The sequence below is a fragment of the Gymnodraco acuticeps genome, unplaced genomic scaffold (assembly GCF_902827175.1).
Source record: "Gymnodraco acuticeps unplaced genomic scaffold, fGymAcu1.1, whole genome shotgun sequence".
In the NCBI taxonomy this organism is placed as follows: domain Eukaryota; kingdom Metazoa; phylum Chordata; class Actinopteri; order Perciformes; family Bathydraconidae; genus Gymnodraco; species Gymnodraco acuticeps.
Genome location: NW_022992149.1, coordinates 8,444 through 32,181, shown reverse-complemented (window position 1 = coordinate 32,181; position 23,738 = coordinate 8,444).

Below are 23,738 nucleotides of genomic sequence, written 5' to 3'. Positions count from 1 at the left end.
TTCACTGTTTATGCAGTTAACTGTTGAAAACGCATGCTATATGAATACTTTTGTGTCTCGATGCTTAATTCAAAAAGCGAAAAATGCGACGAACGTTTACGCTTGACTTCCCACCTTGCATGTAAAGTGCAGACGATTAGAAGTAAAGAAGTACATTCATATAAAATGCATTAACTTCTTTTAATTACAAATGATTCATTTATTTCAGTTCCTAACATGTTCTAATGACTGTTTTAAAATGTAAATAAAGGACACAAAAATGGTATGATTGAAACTATTAATAAAAAAAAAAATCCTTTAACAGCTGTGATACTCTGTGAGAAGGAAACAATGTGACCTTAGACCACATGTGTCAAACTCAAGGCCCGGGGACCAAATCAGGCCCTTGGATTTAATTTCGGCCCGCAGGATAATTTCTAATTACTAATAGATCTGGTCCGCCGGTATATTGCACGCACACCTTCACTCAATCCTGAGGGTTTCCTCAGCTCAGAGCCTGATCCCAAACATTGATGAACTTGCACCCAAGATGAGATGCCAAGTATCTGGCTTGAACTAGCACCACAGAGCAGCAAACTGAGTTTCAATGGATGTTTCCTTTTGCACTTTTATTCTTGCGACAACAGGGCATGTTTGTTTTTTTCTTTGAGGGAAATAGTTTTGTTGAAGCTGTTGTTGGCCTGTGGAAAAATGTAATCATTAGAAATGACTCCGGAAAAGCTGCAGATAGAGCCATAAGAAATGAAGGCAACGGATTATTTAATGTTTAATGTTGTTTTTATAGGCAATCATTTAAGCTTTGTTAGTTCCAGGTTTAATATGTGCAATAAGTTCATTTCAATACGTTTTGCAATAAACATTGAACCAGTCCGGCCCTCGACTAGTACCGATTTTTTAATTTTGGCCCACTGTGTGTTTGAGTTTGACACCCCTGCCTTAGACAGTCGTGGAAAACTGAATTATTAGATGCCATGTCAACTAGGAGCCTGAATCAAACTACTGCTGTTCTCGGAACAGGAGGGAGAAACACTGTTTCTGTATCACAATGTATGGCATAGGCCTACTGTTCAAAATAAGTTCTCCTTATACATTTGCAGCAGATTAAAATAGCACAACCTTTTGGAAAACATTCGGTTGTCCTTTCTTCCCCGCAACTTTTCATAAAACGCTTAGATGATACAATGAATATAAGTGACAAGTAGTAGCCATTAACAGCAACTCAGAAGACACAAAGTTGTAAGAATAATCATTACAGCTGTCTCACATTATAAATGGGCTAGTAGGATTTTGTCTGTAAAGAAGCTGCTGCAGCACAAGTGTTAACCCAACCACCCTCTCCATGTAGTTTCCAACAGCTGCTTTCACTCCATGGCATTCCACGTAACTGAAATAGGTCACAAGTACTTGAACACATGATATTATTTAGCATTACCTATGTTGTCTATACTACTGCAATTATTTGAGACATGACAATTGCAGCATGAGTCTCTGTAAGCCGTTCCATCTTCCTCCACTGTGAGGCTCATAAAGCCAAGGAGAGGGGAGCCACATGCCTCATCAACCCCTCCTGCTATGACTCAGTCCTCCTTCCCTGTGGGTTGTGGACATCTCCAGGAGGAGACAAGGTTGTAACAAGATCCTCAAGTCTTTGGTGGACGGGCAGAGAGAGCATCAGTCACAGGGTGCTCAAGGCGAGCTGGCTGAGTGGGGATAGACTGTAGCACATTTCCTCTACTTTCTCTTCAAAAGCTGGGAGACTGATAGGAAAAGTTAGGGGTTTTCTGAGATGGATGCATGACCCACATAGTAAGTAATGTGAGCAATGGAGCATAAAGGAGATCTTCAATGTCCTTGTGGTGCAGGGCAGCTATTCAACATGCCAAAACATAGCCTATGGCAGGTGAGGTTGTAAACCTTGTAGCATTTAGTGAGGTATACCTGTTAGGGACACACCCAGCAGCCACAGGTTGTTGGCCACTATTTCCAACTGGATAGTAAGGTGGAATATCCGGTTTTCACCCTCTCCTTGACTATGCTCTTCTGAGGAGTGGCCTGCAGGATGGCTTTAGCAAAGGTGAGGAGATGACTGCCACCCCATTAAACAAATTGATAATCTAAACTACATTTTAGAAGTGCTGTAGAAATACTGTCTACTACAATCACCTTACAGACCTGGCAATTGGCAAGCCAGCAAACTAATGCCCCGGCCACACGAGGACGAAAACGGCCGTTTGCGTTACTGTTTAGTGTCATATAGACCATTCGGCCACACGAGGACGACCGAATACGGCACTAAACGACTGAGGAAACGATAACGGGTCCCAAGGTGGATAGAACGGCATACGCAACGCTCTGGGGGGTCAAACGTCTCCGTGTGTGCGCCCGATACGAACATGTTCTGATAGTGATTGCGCAATAGCAATAGCCCCGCCTCTCCCCACCTCTGCTGCTCACCTCCGCGTACCCCGCGCCATTGCTGATGTGTTTCGCCACCAACAACAACAACAATGGCGGATCGCAGAGTTGCTATCGTGCTCCGGACGCTACTGACTATGCTACAGTTCTTTGTGCAACATCTACAGCAGACTTACACATCCGGGGGCGATCTTACTCGCTGCTTTTGTGGATATCTACTGCAGCTTCAGCGATCATTTTCTGATAATGATTGCGCAATAGCCCCGCCTCTCCCCACCTCTGCTGCTCACCCCCGCGTCAAAGTAAACTGCACACTGAATTCAGATTATTTATCTTTCTCTCGATATGGACATAAACGCGAGTGAAGTCTAATCTGACAGGACGGAGACACCTCTCAAACTACCTAAACTAGTTATAAATATGTTTATTTTTACTGTCGGCCGGGTCACTCATTACTGGATCAGCTGCTGCATGAAACAGACACTGATGCTGTCCAAAGAGAGGGTGGAAAAAGAGAGGCTCCGTGTATTTTTATTATTATATTATATAGAGTCGTTATTCATTTGTTTTAAAGCTCAATAAATAACTAAGAAGACCTTTGACCGGCACTTTTATAATTTTGTCGGAAGGTTTAAACTTTAATACACGTTGACTGGCGAAAAACTCTGCCCGGTTCCCTCCGCCCCCACCGCGGGGAATAAACAGAAGGGCAACCATGACAACCATGCTTCTTCGCTGCTTTTGTGGAGGAAGTTACAGCGCCACGTTCTGCAGCTTCTCCAGCGGTTGGAGCTAAACGGAGCGGTCTCGTGTGGGCAGACACTATCCGGATAACTATTGCGTGTGGACGGAAGCTTGTTTGCGATTGCGTTTGCGTTAATCCTATGCGTTTAGCCGTTTTCGTCCTCGTGTGGCCGGGGTCTAAGTGCAGGCCCTTTTGGTGCTGTGGCCCTGAACACTGAGCTGATGAGGTTGATTGGCAGCAGCCAGGGCCTAAGCTCCAACAAGATGGAGTGTTTAAAAAATATCCCATACATTATATTAAAACTTAATCACTTTGACTGTAATGTGACTCATTGATTCATGATTTGATAATGGTTTTATTAATTTTATAATAACAGAAAACAATTGTTTTAACTTAAACCAACATTTATTATATGGTTAAATAAGATACAAATATGACCATATCTAGGTGGTCCATACACACAGTATATAGCAATGACCTGACACCTTTCAGTTTTTTGTGTACTTCTTCACTGCCCTATACTTTGGCATGCATGCTCAACAGCAAACATAAAGCATACAAATAAACAGAATTTTGCAAGTAAATGATTGTGTTAACTTGACATTTAGTCATCATTATAAGAGAATGAATTAGTAGTTTGTCGTACAAAACAATATTGCAGAGAAAACATCCAATAAATCTCCCTGCTGGTTATTTAGTCCTTCTAAAGAGTTTATCAGCAGTAAGTCCTTCTAGTAAAATAACTGTCTTTCAGTTATTTGAAACACTGTAATTAAGTCCCTTAAAATAGATGTAGTGTTCATCCTACACCAGTGAAATTAGCATTTGTATTGACTGATACCAAAGGAATGTGTTCTATGTTATAGGTTATTTCTGTCCCTCATGCTCCTTGTGCCAGTCCACTGTTGGACCTCAGTAGAGGTCTGCTGCAAAACATGACTTACTGTGCTGGTTTGACCTCTTAAGTCTTAGAAGCACTAGCACATCAGTGTGTAGAGTATTCTGGTGATCAGCTATTTCTCTCTTGTTCATGTTGTGCTTTTTACGTGCACATAGTAGTAATTATGTTCAAAGGCAACCCAAGCCATGTAGGGCTGTATTATTATGAAAGATGCATTTCAGAGAAAGTGGATTAATGTAGACAGAGATACACAGGTCATTGGGATAAGTCTGATTTCCATATCTTTGCAAGAGATTTTCCAGTTAGAAAAGGTATTCTCACTTCCGGTGTAGCGGTGTTAAAGGGGCACGGTCTGGGGGAAACAAGCCTTGCTAGGAACCATCTCAGGTTTGTGCAGTTAACTTTGTATTGGCTACAAACGAAACTAGACTGTTTACTCTACATGTCAGACCAATTGTAGAGATAGGAGCCCTGTCTGCTCAGGAACATTAGTTAGATTATAGGTTAATGTCATACGGAAGTGACATATTTTGTTGGTGTCCTACTGCTAGTTCGTTTGTTTAGGAACAAGCTTAGGAAAGGGAATATGTGTTTGGCTCTCCTTTTTGAGAGCATTTCTTTTTTTGGGGAGAATTTGGGTGTTAGGTCCTACTATATGTTTATTTTTGTTTTTTGTATTTTTGTTGTTCGTTTCTCCTGCTTTCCCCATACTACCTCTTCATATACTTCAGGGTCATATTTTGATGATGGTTTATGTAACAGGAAATGGTGAAGCATGTCTAAGACTTGTCTCCTGGAATGTTAAGGGCATGAATGCCCCGGTTAAAAGAGGCAGAATTTTTTTCCCACTTAAAACTGAAATTGCCTTTCTACAAGAAACTCATCTGACCACCAAGGACTACCATAGGTTAAAGGCATCATGGGTTGGCCAAACCTTTTATTCCAACTTCAGTAGTAGAGCAAGAGGCGGAGCTATTGTGATGCATACAAAAATACAGTTCAGCCCGACTAAGGTTATAGCGGATCCTCAAGGTCGCTTTGTGGTTCCCTCAATAATGTCAATGTTGTTCTCGCCAATCTATATGCACCCAACTGGGATGATGAAGCATTCATGGGAAAGGTGATATCATTATTACCAGACCTAAACTCCCACCATTTGATTTTGGGCGGTGATCTCAACTGTACAATGGACCCGCTTTTAGACAAATTTAGCCCAAAACGGGACTCCCCCTCTAAAATGGCTAAAGCCATCTCACTATTTATGAGTCAAACAGGATGTGTGGACCCATGGCGTTCTCTCCATCCCAAAGCGAAACAGTTTTCTTTCTACTCCTTGGTTCACAAAACATTCTCGAGAATCGACTATTTTTTTATCGATAACTATTTTCTTCCCGCTGTCAAAAGCATAGAATACTCACCCATAGTGATATCTGACCACGCCCCATTGTTACTTGACCTCTCATTCACACTGTTACAAAAGACACGTCCCCCCTGGAGACTGAATTGTACACTGTTAAACGATGATCGATTCTGTGAAACAATCTCTAAAGCTATTGATGATTTCCTTATAACCAATATGTCTGATGGGATATCACCATCTCTTTTGTGGGAGACGTTAAAAGCTGTGATCCGAGGAGAGACTTCTTACTCTGCAAGGCAAAACAAAACAAAATGAAAAAGCAAAAACAGTTAGAACTTTTGGGCAGTATAACAAAACTAGATAGCCAACTCTCAACATGTCCATCCCCTGAACTAGATAAAGAAAGGCAAAATCTTCAGATGGACTACAATTTACTTTCAACGCAAGAGACTGAGAAATTGCTTTTAAAATCGCGTGGATTTCAGTATGAACATGGGGAGAAGGCGGGTCGTCTCCTAGCTCACCAAATTAAGAGCCAGTCGGTTTCCCAACAAATTAAACAAATACAGACCCCTACTCGTGAACTCACAACAATCCCATCTGTGACCCGCTCTATCGAAATCAGTCGGAAGTCACAACGGCTCATTTCAAAATAAACGTGGATTTGCGTAAAAAACGATTTTTAATAAACAAAGTCTTGGCTTTCAGAATATGAAACTTTTATTTCCAAAATCACACGATAAATACATGTTTGAAGCTTGTAAAGGGACGAAGACAGGCACCTCTCATTCACAATCTGCTCTTCCGCAGCGCCGCCCCCCCTCCCTCCGGCTGACATTATGAATGTACGCGTATAGTAATCATAAATAACACAGCAGGGTCCGTTACAGTTTGTTTTCATCTGATTTCAATTAAACAAAGTCTTGGCTTTCAGAATATTAAACTTGTTTTGGCAAATTCAGATGATAAATACAGCTTTGAAGCTTGTGACGGCATAATTACAAGCGGAGAACGGAGTAATTTAACGTCACAGCAGGCATAACAACAGCCGGTGTTTCTCGTGAGGGTTTTCCCCGGGAAACAAACACAATAGGCCTACACACAAACGCAAAATTACACAAACACACACACACGTATACACACACACACACACACACACACACACACACACACACACACACACACACACACACACACACACACACACACACACACATATTAGGTCCGTTACTGTTCCTAATTTATGTAAATGACATGTCATCAGCATGTGACTGCAACTTGTTCCTGTTCGCAGACGACTCAGCCCTGCTGGTCTCTGACAGGAACAGGTTGCAGGTTGAAAAAACCCTCAGCTCCGAGCTCGGCAGAATCTGCACCTGGCTCGCCGATAATAAATTATCATTACACCTGGGTAAAACAGAGTCCATTCTCTTCGGTTCGAAACATAATCTCAGCAAATCCGACGACTTCTCAGTTGCAGTGGGCGACATTATTGTCACAAGTAAGAAGGAAATTACATACCTAGGATCTATTCTTGAGGCAAACCTCTCCTGTGACAAAATGGCATCCAATGTAATACAAAAAGTCAATCAAAGAACTAGATTCCTATACCGGATCTCCTCTCTGGTAAACAAAAACACCCTGAAAACTCTGGCAGGAGCACTCATTCAAGGGTACTATGACTATGCTTGCACGTCATGGTACCATAGCACCTCCAAGGCGCTAAAAATAAAACTTCAAACATCGCAAAATAAACTGACCTTTCATCTAGAACCCACCTCACCTCTGCCCACTTTGACAACCTAGGATGGCTTAGAGTAGACGACAGAGTACAGCTACTTGCAATGGGCCTGGTCTACAAGATCCACTACACCTCTATGGTACCCATGTACATGTCAAAATTCTTCCCAAAGGTCAAGGAATACCATGATCATAACACCAGAGGGAGCTCCACAAATCATGTGAAACCCAGATTTGGCACAAAAAAGGGGGAATACACGTTTCGCAATTATGCCACATCAAGGTGGAACGCTCTTCCCACAACTGTAAAGGAAAGTAAAACTATACTTACCTTCAAAACCTCTCTTAAAGAGCACCTTCGGGGGAGAGCATTGCAAAACTGGCCCCGGTAATGGTACAAATCTCAACCTGTCGCATTTTAGACTCTGTTACTAACTGTATATCTGTAGACTTGGTATGTCTTAAATGTCCGGTTAGGATGTATTAGAACGAAATCTAAAATGAAAATTGTAAATAAGCAATCTGTATGTAAAAAACCACCTGTATGTAAATTGTAAATAAGCCATCTGTATGTCAAATATGTCTTATATGTCTTAAATGACATGATGAATTGGAAATGGGGGACCCTGATGTAAACAAGACGAAAGTCTTTCTCTGGTCTGCATCCCCTTAACAATTGTATGTTTTGAGCTGTACTGTACTGTACCCAATATACAAGCTGTTAATAAACTTTTCAATCAATCAATCAAACACACACTCGCGAGCTTCCCCCAGACCAGTAATCCAAACGAAAATATCTTCCCTCCGTATAGTATTTTGATCATTTGCTCCGCGAATCAATCAGATCGATGGATTCCAGAGAAGAGGAAACTTTGAACGCCTTTTTCTCAAAATGATGACTCTGTGACAGTCATTATATAATGTGACATATTTTGCTTACTATTTGGAGTACAACAACAATCCTGATATCATTAGAAAAGGAATCTCCTCTTTCCAGCAGTGTATACAACTCAAAATGTGTCTTCGGGTCAATGCGACTGATTTCGATAGAGCAGGTCACAGTTATCAACGACACCTTTAAAACCTTTTACTCTGGACTATATGCCTCACCATCCCCGGTCGATAATGCGGACAGAACTCAATTCTTGGATGATCTGGAATTTGTGTCCATAACACCTGCTCAGGAGGGTGAGTTGGATCAACCTCTAAAGCCTAGTGAAATAGCTGACTCGATCGGGCTGATCCAGAGTGGCAAGGTTCCGGGCCCAGACGGCTATCCAATTGAGTTTTATAAACAATTTATTGATAAATTGACCCCCCTTCTTTTGAGAATGTTCGAGGACTCTCTGAACCGGGGCACGTTGCCACAAACTCTGACTGAGGCGGTAGTAATTGTATTATTAAAACCAGGCAAGGATAATTCTGAATGTAGCTCCTATCGCCCCATCTCCCTTCTGAATGCGGACTATAAGATCCTGGCTAAAATACTAGCCATACGCCTTGAATCAGTCACGCCAAACATCATATCATTAGACCAAACTGGGTTTATGAAAGGCCGATACTCCTTCTCCAACATCCGTCGCCTTCTCCACATCCTCCTCTCTCCTGCATCCAAGGAGACACCAGAGGTGGTGGTCTCATTGGATGCAGAGAAAGCGTTCGACAGGGTGGAGTGGGGCTTTCTATTTGAGGTCCTTAAGAGGTTCAGCCTCGGATCCAAATTTGTGTCGTGGATAGCATTGTGATAGCACTCTTCACCCAATCAATCAATCAATCAATCAATCAATCAATCAATCAATCAATGTTTATTTATATAGCCCAATATCACAAATGTTACATTTGTCTCAGTGGACTTCACAGTGTGTACAGAATATCATTATGACAATACGACACCCTCTGTCCTTAGACCCTCACATCGTACAAGGAAAAACTTCCGGAGAAAACCCACAGTTTAAAGGGAAAAATGGGATAAACCTCAGGGATCTCTCTCCCAGGACGGACAGACGTGCAATAGATGCCGTGTGTAAATTGAAAAGATAATACATTTGCAAAATAGGTAGTCCAAATGTTTGGAAATGCATGTGTGTATAATGGGAAGATGAATCCACGAGGATATCCATCCAGGACTTATGATCCAGGACCACAGCCTCGACTCAAGATCCAGGGCTCGCGATCCAGGACACAGGACCGCAGCAACAAGATCATCCATGACTCCAGATCCCGGCGTATATAGACACCAAAAAGAAAGAAATTTGGGGAAGCTGGGTTAATCGGAACATGAGAGTACACAGGTATAGACAGAGAGAAGGAAGAAGTAAGATGTCCCCCGACAAACTAAACCTACAGTATACCAGCAAAACTAGGGGCTGAATCTAATCAGCCCTAACTATAAGCTTTATCAAAAAGGAAAGTCTTAAGCGCACTTTTAAAAAACTGATAGGCTGTCTGCTGCCCGAACACAAACTGGAAGCTGATTCCACAAATGTGGAGCTTGATAAGAAAAGGCTCTGGCACCCATTGCAATGCCCTAGTAGGACAGTAGGGTATAATGAGTTCTTTAAGGTAAGATGGCGCCTGCCCATTAAGGGCTTTGTAGGCGAGAAGAAGAATTTTAAATTATATCCTGTGTTCTATAGGAAGCCAGTGTAAGGCAGCCAGAACAGGAGTAATGTGGTCCCTTTTCCTAACTCTGGTTAGTACACGAGCTGCAGCATTTTGAATCAGCTGAAGCGACTTGACTGACTTCTTGGTACACCCTGATAATAAGGAGTTACAATAATCCAGCCTTGAAGTAACAAATGCATGGACTAGTTTCTCTGCATCGTTTTGAGGCAAGATATGCCTGATTTTTGCAATGTTACGTAGATGGAAGTAGGCGGTCCTTGAAATAGATGTTATGTGGGCGTTAAAGGATAAATCCTGATCAAATATAACACCAAGATTCCTTACAGTCTCACTGGAGGCCAAATTAATGCCATCCATAGTTAGTATATCTTTAGATAATTTGTTTCGTAGATTATTCGGGCCAAGTACAATAACTTCAGTTTTGGTCGTGTTTAACATCAAAAAGTTTAAGGTCATCCACGTTTTTAAGTCCTTGAGGCAGTCTTGAATTTTATTTAGATGATTAATTTCATCAGGCTTGATTGATAAATATAGTTGAGTATCATCCGCATAACAATGAAAATTGACAGAATGATTCCTAATATACTCAATACTCCATATTGCCTAACGGAAGCATATATAATGTGAACAAAATAGGTCCGAGCACTGAGCCCTGTGGCACTCCATGGCTAACTTTGGTTTGCGTGGAAGATTCATCGTTGACACGTACAAACTGAGAGCGTTCAGATAGATAAGACCTAAACCAGTCTAAAGCAGTTCCCTGTATGCCAACTAAGTGCTCTAGTCTTTGCAATAAGATATCATGGTCGGTAGTATCAAATGCAGCACTGAGATCGAGCAAAACAAGAATAGAGACAAGTCCCTTGTCTGAGGCTATTATAATGTCATTTGTGACTTTAACCAGAGCTGTCTCTGTGCTATGATGTGTTCTAAAGCCAGACTGAAAATCTTTAAATAAATCATTGTTTTTTAAGTAATCACACAACTGTTTTGCGACTGCTTTCTCAAGAATTTTTGAGAGGAACGGAAGATTAGAAATAGGTCTATAGTTGGCTAAAACCTCTGGATCGAGGTTGTGCTTTTTAAGAAGCGGTTTTATCACTGCTACTTTGAATGATTGTGGAACATAGCCTGATAATAAAGACATATTCATAATATTTAATAAAGAAGTGCTAATTAATGGAAAAACTTCCTTCAACAGCTTAGTTGGAATTGGGTCTAACATACACGTTGATGGTTTAGAAGAGAGAATCATTGAATTTAATTGTTCAAGGTTTATGGCTGAAAAGCATTCTGGTTTACTATCTAGTGTAATATTAGAACTTACGTTTTCGGGAGCTGTTGATAACACTATACTGGTCAAAGGCAAGAGGTCATTAATTTTGTTTCTAAGAGTAACAATTTTATCGTTAAAAAAGCACATAAAATCATTACTACTGAGTGCTATGGGAATAGAAGGCTCAATCGAGCTATGGCTCTCTGTCAGCCTGGCTACAGTGCTGAAAAGAAATCTTGCATTATTCTTATTCTCATCTATTAATGAAGAGTAGTAGGCTGCTCTCGCTTTACGCAGTGCTTTCTTATATTCATTGAGAGTAATATGCCAAATTAAACGAGATTCTTCAAGTTTAGTGGAACGCCACATCCTTTCAAGTTGTCTCGACTTTTGCTTTATTTTGCGGGTTTCGGCATTATGCCATGGAGCTAATCTATGTTGTTTTATTTTCTTCTTTTTCAAAGGAGCAACATAGTCTAATTTTATTCGCAGTGCATCTGTAGCACTATCAACAATATGATCAATTTGGGGTGGTGTACATTTTGTATACGTTTCCTCCCTTACATGCAGACATGCTATCGAGTTAAGTATTGGTGGAATCTCGTCCTTAAATTTGGCTATAGCACTAACAGATAGGTTTCTGCTGCAGGAGCTTTTGACTAATGCTTTGTAGTCTAGTAACAGTACTTCAAAAGTTACTAAGAAAAGGTCAGATAAAGCAGGATTATGCGGTTCGACTAATAGTTGCTCAATTTCAATACTATAAATCAGAACAAGGTAGAGAGTGTGATTATAGCAGTGGGTTGGTTTATTTACACTCTGACAAAAACCAACAGAATCTAATATAGAGTTAAATGCAACAGTAAGGCTATTTTTATCATCGTCAACATGAATATTAAAGTCACCTACGATAATTACTTTATCTGTTTTAAGTACCAAAGTTGATAAAAACTCGGATAATTCTGATATGAATTCTGAATAAGGACCTGGTGCACGGTACACTGTAACAAATAAGATTGGCTGCAAAGTTTTCCAGGTCGGATGTGTAAGACTAAAAACGAGACTTTCAAAGGAGGTATAATTTAATTTTGGTTTAGTATTGATAAGTAAACTTGAGTCAAAGATTGCTGCAACTCCACCTCCTCGGCCTGTGCCTCGGGCAATATGAGTATTGATATGGCTGGGTGGAGTGGCCTCATATATGCTGACATATTCTTCATGTCTCAACCAAGTTTCAGTGAGACAGCATATATCATTATTATAATCTGATATTAAATCATTTACCAATATTGCTTTAGATGCTAGAGATCTTATGTTTAAGAGACCACATTTAATCTTCCTGTTTTGTTGCACTGTAGTAGTTGTTACATTTACTTTTATTAGGTTATTATGTATGACACCTCTATTAGGTTTTACCTTAAATTGTCCTTGGGCAGACACACACACTGTTAATATTGGGTATTTTATTGGGTTCGGGATTCCTATGGATGACTGCCTAGGAGAGAGCACAGAGAAGCGTGTAAGACTGCGACTCCGCCTCCTGGTCTCAACTCCAGTTTGTCATGGATTAAGTCCACAAAGCCCTGAAATGTTTGCCGAAATGAGATTTGCACCTTCCAAAGTAGGATGAATGCCGTCTCTCTTAATCATACCAGGTTTTCCCCAGAAGGCTGTCCAATTATTTACGAAGCCCACATTGTTTGCTGGGCACCACCAAGACAACCAGCGCTGAAATTATGACATGCGGCTATACATGTCATCATTGATCAGATTGGGGAGGGGACCAGATACAATTACGGTGTCTGACATTGTTTTAGCATAACTACACACCGACTCCACATTAAGTTTGGTGCATTCTGATTGGCGTAAACGAACATCATTACCACCGACGTGAATAACCATCCTACTGTATTTACGTTTATTTTTAGCCAGCAGTTTAAGATGCGCCCCAACGTCGCCCGCTCTGGCCCCCGGAATGCATGTGACTGGAAGCTTCGGTCTCTAAATTCACGTGTCTCATAATAGAGCTACCAATAACCAGAGTTGGCTTCTCAGCGGGTGTCTCGCTGAGTGGGGAATATCTGTTAGATACGTGAACGGGTTGGTGGGGACCTGCGGGTTTCGCGTTATGCCCCTTCTGAAAAGTCACCCAGTCTCCCTGCTGCTCGGGAGGACAGGAGCTACCTTTTGCCGGTCCGCACCGGCTAACATGGATTTTACTGTAGCTGAGTTACTTTCTAAGATGCGGAGCCGGGCTTCTATGGCTATGATTCCCGCCTCCAACCTAACAACTATACTACATTTAACACATGTATCGGTACCAGTAAAGGAGGTAGGGAAGTAACCAAACATGAGACAGGTAGAGCAGGAAATAGCACCCGAGGGTGGGGAAAGAGCCATGGCTAGCTACAGGGTCGGCGTCATGGGGGGTCATTCGCGGGCCATGCCCCCCCAAATGAGTCACTGTGCCCCCCCAACGCAGGGTTGGCAAGCCTTTCCACTTTGCCGTTTTTTTCTTTTTTTAATCATATAAGTGAAAACGTTTCCACTAAAGGTTTTTTGTGTGAAATACATCAGAAATAAAGAATACAAATATAAAACACAGCCTGAGGTGTGCTCACTGCTGCTCTCTGATTGGTGTGTTGCTTGACCAATGACCCCCGACCTTTTTTTTAATCATTTATCGTGGCTGTGTGTTTAGATGAAAGCCCAGTGGCGATCTGTTCATCTGTTATACTGATTATACAGTAAAGTAAAGCCATCGAAAATAATATGATATACAGTACAGTACAAGTACATGGGTCTCTGTGTTTCATTCAAGCTCGGCTCTGTGTGTGTGTGGCACGAGCGCATTTTGTGAGTGCGCGAGCGGTAACGTGGAATGTTGTTGTTAGCATCTGGTTAGCTAGCTATGCTAACGGATATAAAGGGCTGTTTCTACACCAAGGTGGAGGAGAGTCCTCTCCTGTCAGACTGAGAGGATCTTATAACGTCAGCTCAGTGAGGTAAGGACTCTCTCAGTGTTTAGATAGTTCACTTTAGTGTAAGTTATCTCAGTGGGTCTCAAACGGTTTGGTCACCATTTATGTAAGTATTTTCGAGGAATACCTTTTATATGATCATTATAGTTATTAAAGAGAGAATAAATGAAAAACGTGTATGAAATACTATAGGACAGTAACACAAGAATACAGTTTAAAAGGGGAATGATTAGTAAAATATCCATAAAGAAAAAGTAAATCTGTGTACAGTTCTGTTTTATATGGATGCTGAGAGATGTAGGCTATCCATAGATCTCTTCATTTAGCTCTCAAAGTGCACCAGATTGATGCATTTAACTTCAATATTTTAAAGATAATCTTCCCGGGGGAGCATGCCCCCAGACCCTCCTAGAGGAGGTTAGGTCCACCCCCACCTAAAACATGTTCACATGGATAGGATACTAAATACATTTGCACACTTTTTATATGGTGGCCTATGTCCATATCAAATCAAATCAAGTTTTATTTATATAGCACATTTTTCAACGATTTTTGGTCGAGCCAAAGTGCTGTACATATAATAAAAAATAACCTACAGTAAAGACACTTTACAGCAAATACAACAGCACAGTTTGTGCAGAATATCGGTATGAGAAAATGACAACCTCTGTCCTTATATGTTTCTGTTTTGGTGGTCGTGCGACTCGTGCCACAACCGTGCATGTATGCACAAGTCATAGGTGCGCTATACAATAGCCCTGCACCCCTGCAATGTGTGTGAAAAACAATAGACTTTACAGCATGTTTTTTTAAATTGAAGTTGCGTTGCTGTTTGTGTGTTGGTTGTTGACGGCATTGTGTGCCCCCCCTTGGTAAATGATTGCCCCCCCCATTCGATTTGTTCTAGAGCCGACCCTGGCTAGCTATCAAGCTAAAGTAGCTACCGTTAGCAAACCCGAAAAGAGTGTAGGCAACTGTGGAGTTACAGTCGCTAAGAGAAGGAGAGTTGTGCGTGCTTAAGCTGTAGTAACGTGTGATTACAACGTCAGGCTGTTGCCGTGATCAAGAGTTTTAAAACGATCGATTAAGTTAAGATAATAAGCTATCAGCAACAGAACAGGCACACAGGATACCCGGAGGTGACAACAACAACCGAAAGTTACAACATGCTTACTGCAATAGTGGTAATAAGGCTTCAGTGAGTACTAACGGGATAAGTTCTCAATATTTTACACTAGGTAGAGGTACTCGCCAGGGTTGCCCTCTAAGCCTCTAAGCCCTTTACTATTCGCCATGGCAATCGAACCCCTATCAATTGCACTTAAATCGGCCAGCTTTACACAAGGAATTACCAGATATGGCTCTGAACACATACTCTCGTTATACGCTGACGATTTACTATTGTTCATTTCTAACCCTATATCTACCATTCCTCAGATAATAGATCTGTTAACCCGATTCGGAACCTTCTCAGGGTACACTCTAAACTTTTCCAAGAGTGAGTGCTTCCCGTAAATGACCTGGCCCTTCAGATCCCCGATAGACTCATCACCTTCAAGATGTCTAGGAGTCATTTTAAGTATTTAGGCGTGAATATAAGTGGAAAACTCTCAGACCTTTACAAAGATAACGTCACACCACTAATTGACAAACTCAAATTATGATTTGGAAAGGTGGAATAATTTACATTTAACTATCGCTGGGAGGGTAAACTGTATCAAAATGAACGTTCTCCCTCGCTTTCTGTACCTCTTTCAATGTCTGCCAGTCTTCCTACCAAAATCACTTTTTCGTAAAATAGACACACTAATCTCCTCTTTTTTTATGGCAAGGGAAGACTCCTATAATTAGGAAAGAGCTTTTACAAAGGCATAGATCTACAGGAGGATTAGCGCTTCCAAATATAAGACACTACTATTGGCCAATATCCACAAAGTAATTCTATGGACTAAGGAACCAACTGTTGGTGTGTGCTTGAAGCCAAATCCTGTCCTAATACCTCACTCTTGGCTTTGCTTACATCTACATTACCCAGCCGGCCAATTCAATATTCGAAGTACCCGATTGTTGTTTCCACCCTAAGAATTTGGTCCCAATTCAGAAAGGCTCATGGACTCTGTGGATCCTCTATGCATAGTCCCATTCGCAACAACCATCTCTTTCTCCCCCCTTACACTGATGGGGCCTTCTCTATGTGGCAGAGATTAGGTTTTATCTTTTAATACTAGTTGAACATTACATTTGTATATTTGTATGTGTTTTTTATTTATTTATTTTTTATATGTTTCTAGTTATTGTGCTTTTTATTATGTTTTTAATTCTCCCATTGTGTTATTTAATATTGTAGTTACTGCCTGTACAGCACTTTGGTCAACTGAAGGTTGTTTTAAATGTGCTATATAAATAAATAAAGATTGAGATTGAGATTATCAGAGTAAGGGACCTTTACATTAACAATGTTTTCTGTAGATTTAGCCAACTCTCTGACAAATTTTGCCTTCCAGGCACTCATCTATTTCGCTACTTCCAGGTCCGAAACTGGGTTAAACTAAACAACCCTTCCTTCCCCAATATCCCTCCGGATTCAATAATTGACTCAATTCTGGAGACTCTAACAACCGAAAAAGGTTTGATTTCAAGAATTTACAATTCCGTCTCCCGTCTCACAGAAACATCGCTTGGTAAAATCAAACAAGATTGGGAAGAGGAACTAGTCCAAGCTATAGATGATGAGGTCTGGGATGGCGCATTAGCGAGAGTGAACAATAGTACGTCCTGTGCCAGGCTCAATCTTATACAACTAAAAGTTGTCCACCGTATCTATTACATCAACTCTAAACTCTCCAAAATATACCCAAATGTTACGGATACCTGTAACAGATGCCACACGTCACCAGCAAACATGACTCATATGTTTTGGTCTTGTCCTCGCCTACAAGGAAACTGGACAAGCATTTTCAAACACCTTACTGAGGCCTTGGACGTGGTATTGACACCATGTGCAGAAACTGCCATTTTTGGAGTACTACCTGGCCACCGAATGCTGAAGAGGAAAACTAAAGACAGTATAGCCTTTGCATCTATCTTAGCACGTAGAAAAAAAATATATTGACTGTATAAATGTAAACTCATTGTGCCTGACTCAATAAAAAAAATAAAAGGTATTCTCTTGGAAGGTAAAACAACTGGGACTGGACCACTGCACGTCATGTATACCAAAGTAATTGAGTTATCCCAGTCTTCTGTTAATGTGGTGAGGTATTGCTTTAACCCTATGCTGTCTGTTGGTCTGTATCTCTAGGAGCCTGTCCTCCCCTAGTCAGACTCTGTTACACATTACCTTTCAGAAAGATGTTATCATCACAACCATCCCCCACATGGAGCCTGTCACAGAATGACACAGCCCACAACAAAACCAATCTGCTGGGCTGGCTACTCTGTACAACCACATGCCTTCTGCAGTGCACTAAGTTAAAGTGCAATTTGGATCCCTGTGCAAAGTCCATGACAAAAGAACAGTTTGTTTTATTGAACTAGCGGCCCTCATTTACTTAATTACTGAGCTTAAGTCATCCACTTTGTGTACATATATTCTGCCTTCTAGGTTTCAAAGGGAGCTATATAAAAAAAGCTAAAATATAAACAAAATACTTGAGGCTGAACAAATTAGGCAATTATTAGTAGTGTGAAAGCAAAGATGGCTGCTTTTGGAGTAATTGTGTTAAAAATATCTTTATTGTGGTGGATCATGTTTGGGTAGGAGGGATCATTTTGCCCCACTGGGCCAGCCTCGTGGGCAGATGAGCCAGAGACTTTTGTGTGTGTGTGTGTGTATGTGTGTGTGTGTGTGTGTGTGTGTGTGTGTGTGTGTGTGTGTGTGTGTGTGTGTGTGTGTGTGTGTGGTGTGTGCGCTCGTTCTGCTGTGCTGAGCTGTGAGCAGAGGAGCCCCGCCAGCCAGCTTGCTCTAACTGCACACAGTCCAACAGCTCGTCTCTTCTCTCTGCTCCAGATGATGCCTTGGATTTAGCCGGCCCACATGAGTGATATGAATAACACACTGGATGGAATACACACTTCTGGAAGCCTCGAGGAGAAAGCAGAGATTTATCAGAGTGGCAAGGGTAATGTGAGTGGTTTTCCCAGCCCAACCCTTATCCCTTTGCGAGCTCCTTTACCAACACCAAATGCTCAGAAGATCAGGACTACGCACTGCAAGGGGAACAGGTATGGCACATTTATCTTTGCACTTGCTGACACCAGTTTGTTTAAAATATTCAATAAATAAAAAGATTCAGTTGCACTAACAACGTGTTGCCTAGTTTACACTTGAGCTGCCCTGCAGAAGAATAGTACACTCTTTGTATTTGCAGGAGTGACACACAAAGGTCTATTTGAAAGCTGTAGTGTAGACTTTGTACCTGTAAACACAATTGGCTCGACCCAAACGCAGCTGTCAATGGAGTGTAATGTACTATTTCAACAGTGCAGTGAAAGACCTGGAATAAAATCAAGCACCTGTTAGTTTGTGGGAGATAATTAGTAACTCAGTAACTGCTGTGTTTACAGAGCAGTAAAGAAAGCATCAGTCAGAGAATGCACCTTTCACAAACTGAGGCCCTTTCTTCAAATCCAATCTTACCATAGCCTTATGATAATCAAATATGGTATTGTCTTTTATCTGTTAAAGGTCTCATGACATGGCCATTTCTACTGATCATAATTCCATTGTTGAGGTCTACTAGAATAGATTTACATTGTTCCATGTTCCAAAATCACATTGGTTCTCATACAGCATCTCTGTATAGTATGTGTATTCACTCTGTCCTAAACGGCTTGTTGGAGCTCCTGCCCCGGCCCCTGATGAGTCCACCACCGTTACAGCGGAACATCAGTGTTTATGTGTTACAATGGCGTTAGCAACCAGAAAATGACATCAGTAATGACAAACAGATGAGAATGCTGCGTGGGGTCTGGGTGCCGTGTTGGCGGGACGTTGCGGGGCTAGCTGCTCCGCCCTTTGAGGCTCGAGGAGCAGCCAGTGTGAGCTGTATTACTGGTGTCATTTCCTGGTTGCTGCGTGGGGTCTGCGAGACAGCGAGACAACGCGAAACTCAGCCTGAACTCAGCCTGAGCACACACACACATTCGTAGCCTGACTGTGAGTTTGTGCTCAGGCTGAGTTTCGCTGTGTCTCGCTGTCTCAGGCTGAGTTCAGGCTGAGAAATTCGCGGAGCTGCGGCTGAGAAAAGATAAGGCTGTGTGTGTGTGTGTGTGTGTGTGTGTGTGTGTGTGTGTGTGTGTGTGTGTGTGTGTGTGTGTGTGTGTGTGTGTGTGTGTGTGTGACACCAATCTGCGTAGCCGTTACGTCACTTAGCCCCTTATGTCACTACGACCCAGGAAAAAGAAAAATCTCCAACGAGGCGTTCTGGGGCAGCATAGACAGGTATTTTCTGGGAGTTTTACTCGCTACAGGGTGTACTTTGAGGGTGTGTGACCTTGCAGACCGTTTACATGCATAAAAAGCTACATAACACACAAGGGGACGGGTAATAACCGGATTCATTCAGATTTTTGTTTACTGTAAGGACATGTTGAATACATTTTAGTACTAGACAAATCATCCATCCTGGCTACTATTTAGTGCATCACATTCGCTAAAGCATTCCCTTAGGGGTTGTGTTAAGTGAGTGACACTTATTTATAACATTTTGAGATTATGAATGTGGATCATGCTATTTTCGATAACACAAAACCTTTTTTTCTTTCTGCTAGCAAATACATGTTGGTGGTTAAATCAGGGGCAGCTCATGCACTGCATTATCTTATCAAAGTCTGATGGTGTGTGGTTGAGAGCGGGAGGAGTCCATGCAGAGACAGCCTAGTGTTTCTCTCAGTTTATCACCGGCTTCGTTTATACTCCCCATTCCTCTACATGAGACACACGCAGCAAAGAAACCAGCAATGTGTTGTAACAGCTCTTCAAGGTACATGTTGCAAAATCAGTCTAGCATAAAGTCTAATATTATGATGTTACAATCAGACTGACTGGCAAGATAGGAAGTGTTTATTTGTATCAATCTCTTTAAAAGCTTGAATTCCACTGCAGGTTTCTTGCAATAAAATACAAATTGTTTATCTGCTTGATACATAGTTTCACCGTAGCTTCTTTGATTAACTGTAACTTTGAGTGTGTAATATTCAATCTAAATGACACACTGGAAGCGTGTTTTGTTATTGCTTTACCCTAACATCAAATATAATTGGGTGGACATTATACATTCGCCAAAAAATCTGCTTTTTTGAGAACTAATTTTAAATTCAAGGCAAGTCTATTTTATATGTATAGCCTAATATGGCAAAAATGGGGCTTTGACATTTGACATACCACCCTCAATCTTTTCGATCCTCACATTTAAAACCAGATGTGACCAATATTTGCCACATTTTGAGCAGCATCTGTTTGTTTATCTCTATGTCTGTATTTATTTTCCTTTTAGGAGCAATACAAAGGGAGAAGATTCAATCTCTTCCCCTGTTCCAAACCCTTTCCCTGAGCTCATCGCCTCAGCCCTCACTCCCCTGTTCTATGAATGTTTATTACCATCGACCAAAAGTAGTGCAACTCAGGTGAGTGTCCCATTTCATTTACAGTAATAGAAGGTGTTTGCGACACAAAGAGTCATTCTATTTATAATAAAATAATAAATAAGGCCTCTGCTGAGCAAATAACAGAAAAACAACTGCAGGCCATGATAAGATTTAAATAAATGCATTGTTACATGTCTGACTTGCAAATGATCTACAACTTCAGGGCATATGCATGGTAGAACCAGTTATGTGAGTGTGTGGATTCACACTGATGAGATTAAAAAGCACACGTAGACACTTCACATGCACAATGTTACTACTTTGAAGAGCCTATATGTTCCTACATACAGTGGCTATAAACAATGTCAACATGGGCAATACATATGTCTGATACCACATGTTGATATTGCATCAGACATTTTAATATAAATGTAAGTTTAACACAGGAAATACCTGGCTTAGTGCCCAGCAGCCATTCACTGTACCTTTGTCTTTGAGTACATGTTGTGTGATATGCACTGAATGTGGGGAAGTACCTGCTTGTCCCAGAAAAGGTTTTCAGTCCAATCTAGATCTCAAGTTTATTTTTTTGTATTTGTTTAGCCCCGCCCCTCTTAGTTGATGTTGCTACACCTTTCCCTTTAAGTGTAGCAGGGGCCCATTTGCAAGTAAAATGATAACAAACACAGATTTACCACTCTAAATAAATTCATAGTAGCCGTTAAAACAATGGGTCTTTGATCTCAAACAGAAGTAGTTAAAGGTTTCTCATTGCTAACAATTGGCTGACATTACAACCGTAGCTAGCACTCTTTATTGTCGGCTGACTTGTTGGAATAAAAGAACCCTGTAATGCTTATCAGCTTACACTGTTGGTAGTAAGCTAGTAACCTGGGAATGTTAAGACCGCATAGACCAGACAAACAAATTGCATCATGCATTCAAAATTGTGCTTTAGTGTTTTTGGAAAGGTGTCTGCAGCTTTTGTTGTTTGAAGCTACAATCTAAAGATCTCTTAATTCTGGAAATGGATCAGTCTGAAACAAATGACCTGGAAATGCTGCAGGTGATACACAACTCATGATGAATAATCATTTAGTTTATGAACTCTCTTTACCCTAATGAAAGTCAGAAGAAAAAACAATTATGCACAGCAAAATATTACTTAATATGACTCTGAGATCTGTTGTTGATTTGTACATTTATAAAAACTCACTGCCAAATTCTAAAAAGAGAGCACATTCATTATGTTAGAAAGCTAACAATTATGGGTCTGCTTCAAAAGTGCATGGGTTTTAAAATGGATTTTGTCTATACATTTTCCAGGGCTATTAAATGTGTCTGGTTGGTCAACCACTGGATATTTCCTGGATGCGGATCCCTACAGAATACTGTATGCTGAAGTTGATTTCAGGTTTTTCAGTATCTTTGTGGCATGTGTGTATCTATGTGTGCATGTGTAGCAGCGGGGGGCAGCTAAAAGCAATGACTCATAGGAAAGCTTGAAATTATAGAGCTCAGCAGTTATCAAGGACTGTCAGTAGCGTAGACCTCTCTGTGCGCATGTGTTGCTTTCATGCTGAGAAGGAAAAAATACAGAATGCATAAAGTTTATTTTATGTTGTTTTTATCGGAAGCTTTAATTGAACTGGAAGTAGATGTGTGATTAAAACAAGAGTCTGATCAAATATTGTAAATACGGGCCAGGGATCTGCACAGATTTGGCATTTTCTTTGATAAATGAGTGAACAATCCTCAAGTTTCTCAGTGGAGGAGCAATATGACACCCTGATGACCTCACTCTGCGACAATGTGGCGTCCTTGTAAGCCAATCCTAAAGTGCTCCTTATGTATCTCGTTGATGAGGCCTGTGCCTGCACCTTGTGGGCCTGACAGCCTCTTACAATGTCCTTTCAGCAGCGGTATTGGAAGACAAAGGGAGTATGTCAGAGTGAAACAGCTGTTTTTGTGTCACAATCCTCATGTCACAGGGTTATGACCTTTTTTCAGTTGCGCTCAAGAAACCAATGACATCATTGTTCCAACTGTGCAGCGTTCATCCCCTCACCCACCCTTCTGACTTTCGTATAAAGGAAAATGTTCTATTGAGTTTCCCAGTGTGTCGCTTTGGGTAGTCATTTTCCTATCAGTTACAATTATCTGAAAATAATAATCTTCTACTAAGGACAGGCTTAGATTATGAAATGAAAAGGCAAGGAAAATCAGGGGCGTCAGTAGATGTGGCATCTGAAAACAACTCAGTGTGTAGCTGACCATATTTTGAGGTTTACAGTTAATTTGATTGAGATTTGGCTAGATTCTTAGCTTGACTTTGCTTTGTTTTACACAGGCTTGAAAGTTATTTCACTCTAGACTGGATTTCATCTGGTTTAAAACTGGTTTTAGCTAAGCCCCCTGTTATCCCTGTGTTTCAGAGTCATGGTTCATTTCCATAACAACACGACCAAGTCATGACTGCCACATTATTATTATTATTATTATTATTATTATTTGATGTTACGAAAAAGTGCCCATTGGTACAGTATTACCATATATTCTAAATGTACCATGGCAACATTATATTTTAAATGTCTTTTATATTAAAGAAACCTTTCATGCTACACATTGTTCAATTGGCAGACAGTTCTCTGTTGACATTGTTTGAATGGGTCAAATTAATCCCAACAATATTTAGATAATTAATTATAAGTATAATTGTTCCTGCTTTACACTATTTTATCATCATGTTACACTGAATGTTATCATTTTTTGGCTGACAAAACATTTAATTTTTCCACTTTCCTACATTTTTTAGACCAGACGTTTAATCAATGAATCAAGAAAACTATCCTTAGCTTATTCGATTGAGGGAATAATGATTTAGTACTGTGTATTCCTCCATGATGCAATCGCAAAATAAACTGCACACACGCAGCCTGTGTACAGACGGCGTTGAGTGTTCAGTTCAGCCATATGTCTCAGAGGAAATGCCTGCCCCAAAAGAGATGTTATTTCAGATGCAACATGCATGTCCGTGTTCTCTGACTTTCAGCCTCTCCTCTACAGCAGATGTAATAGACTCTCCAGGGTCACACTTAGTAAATATA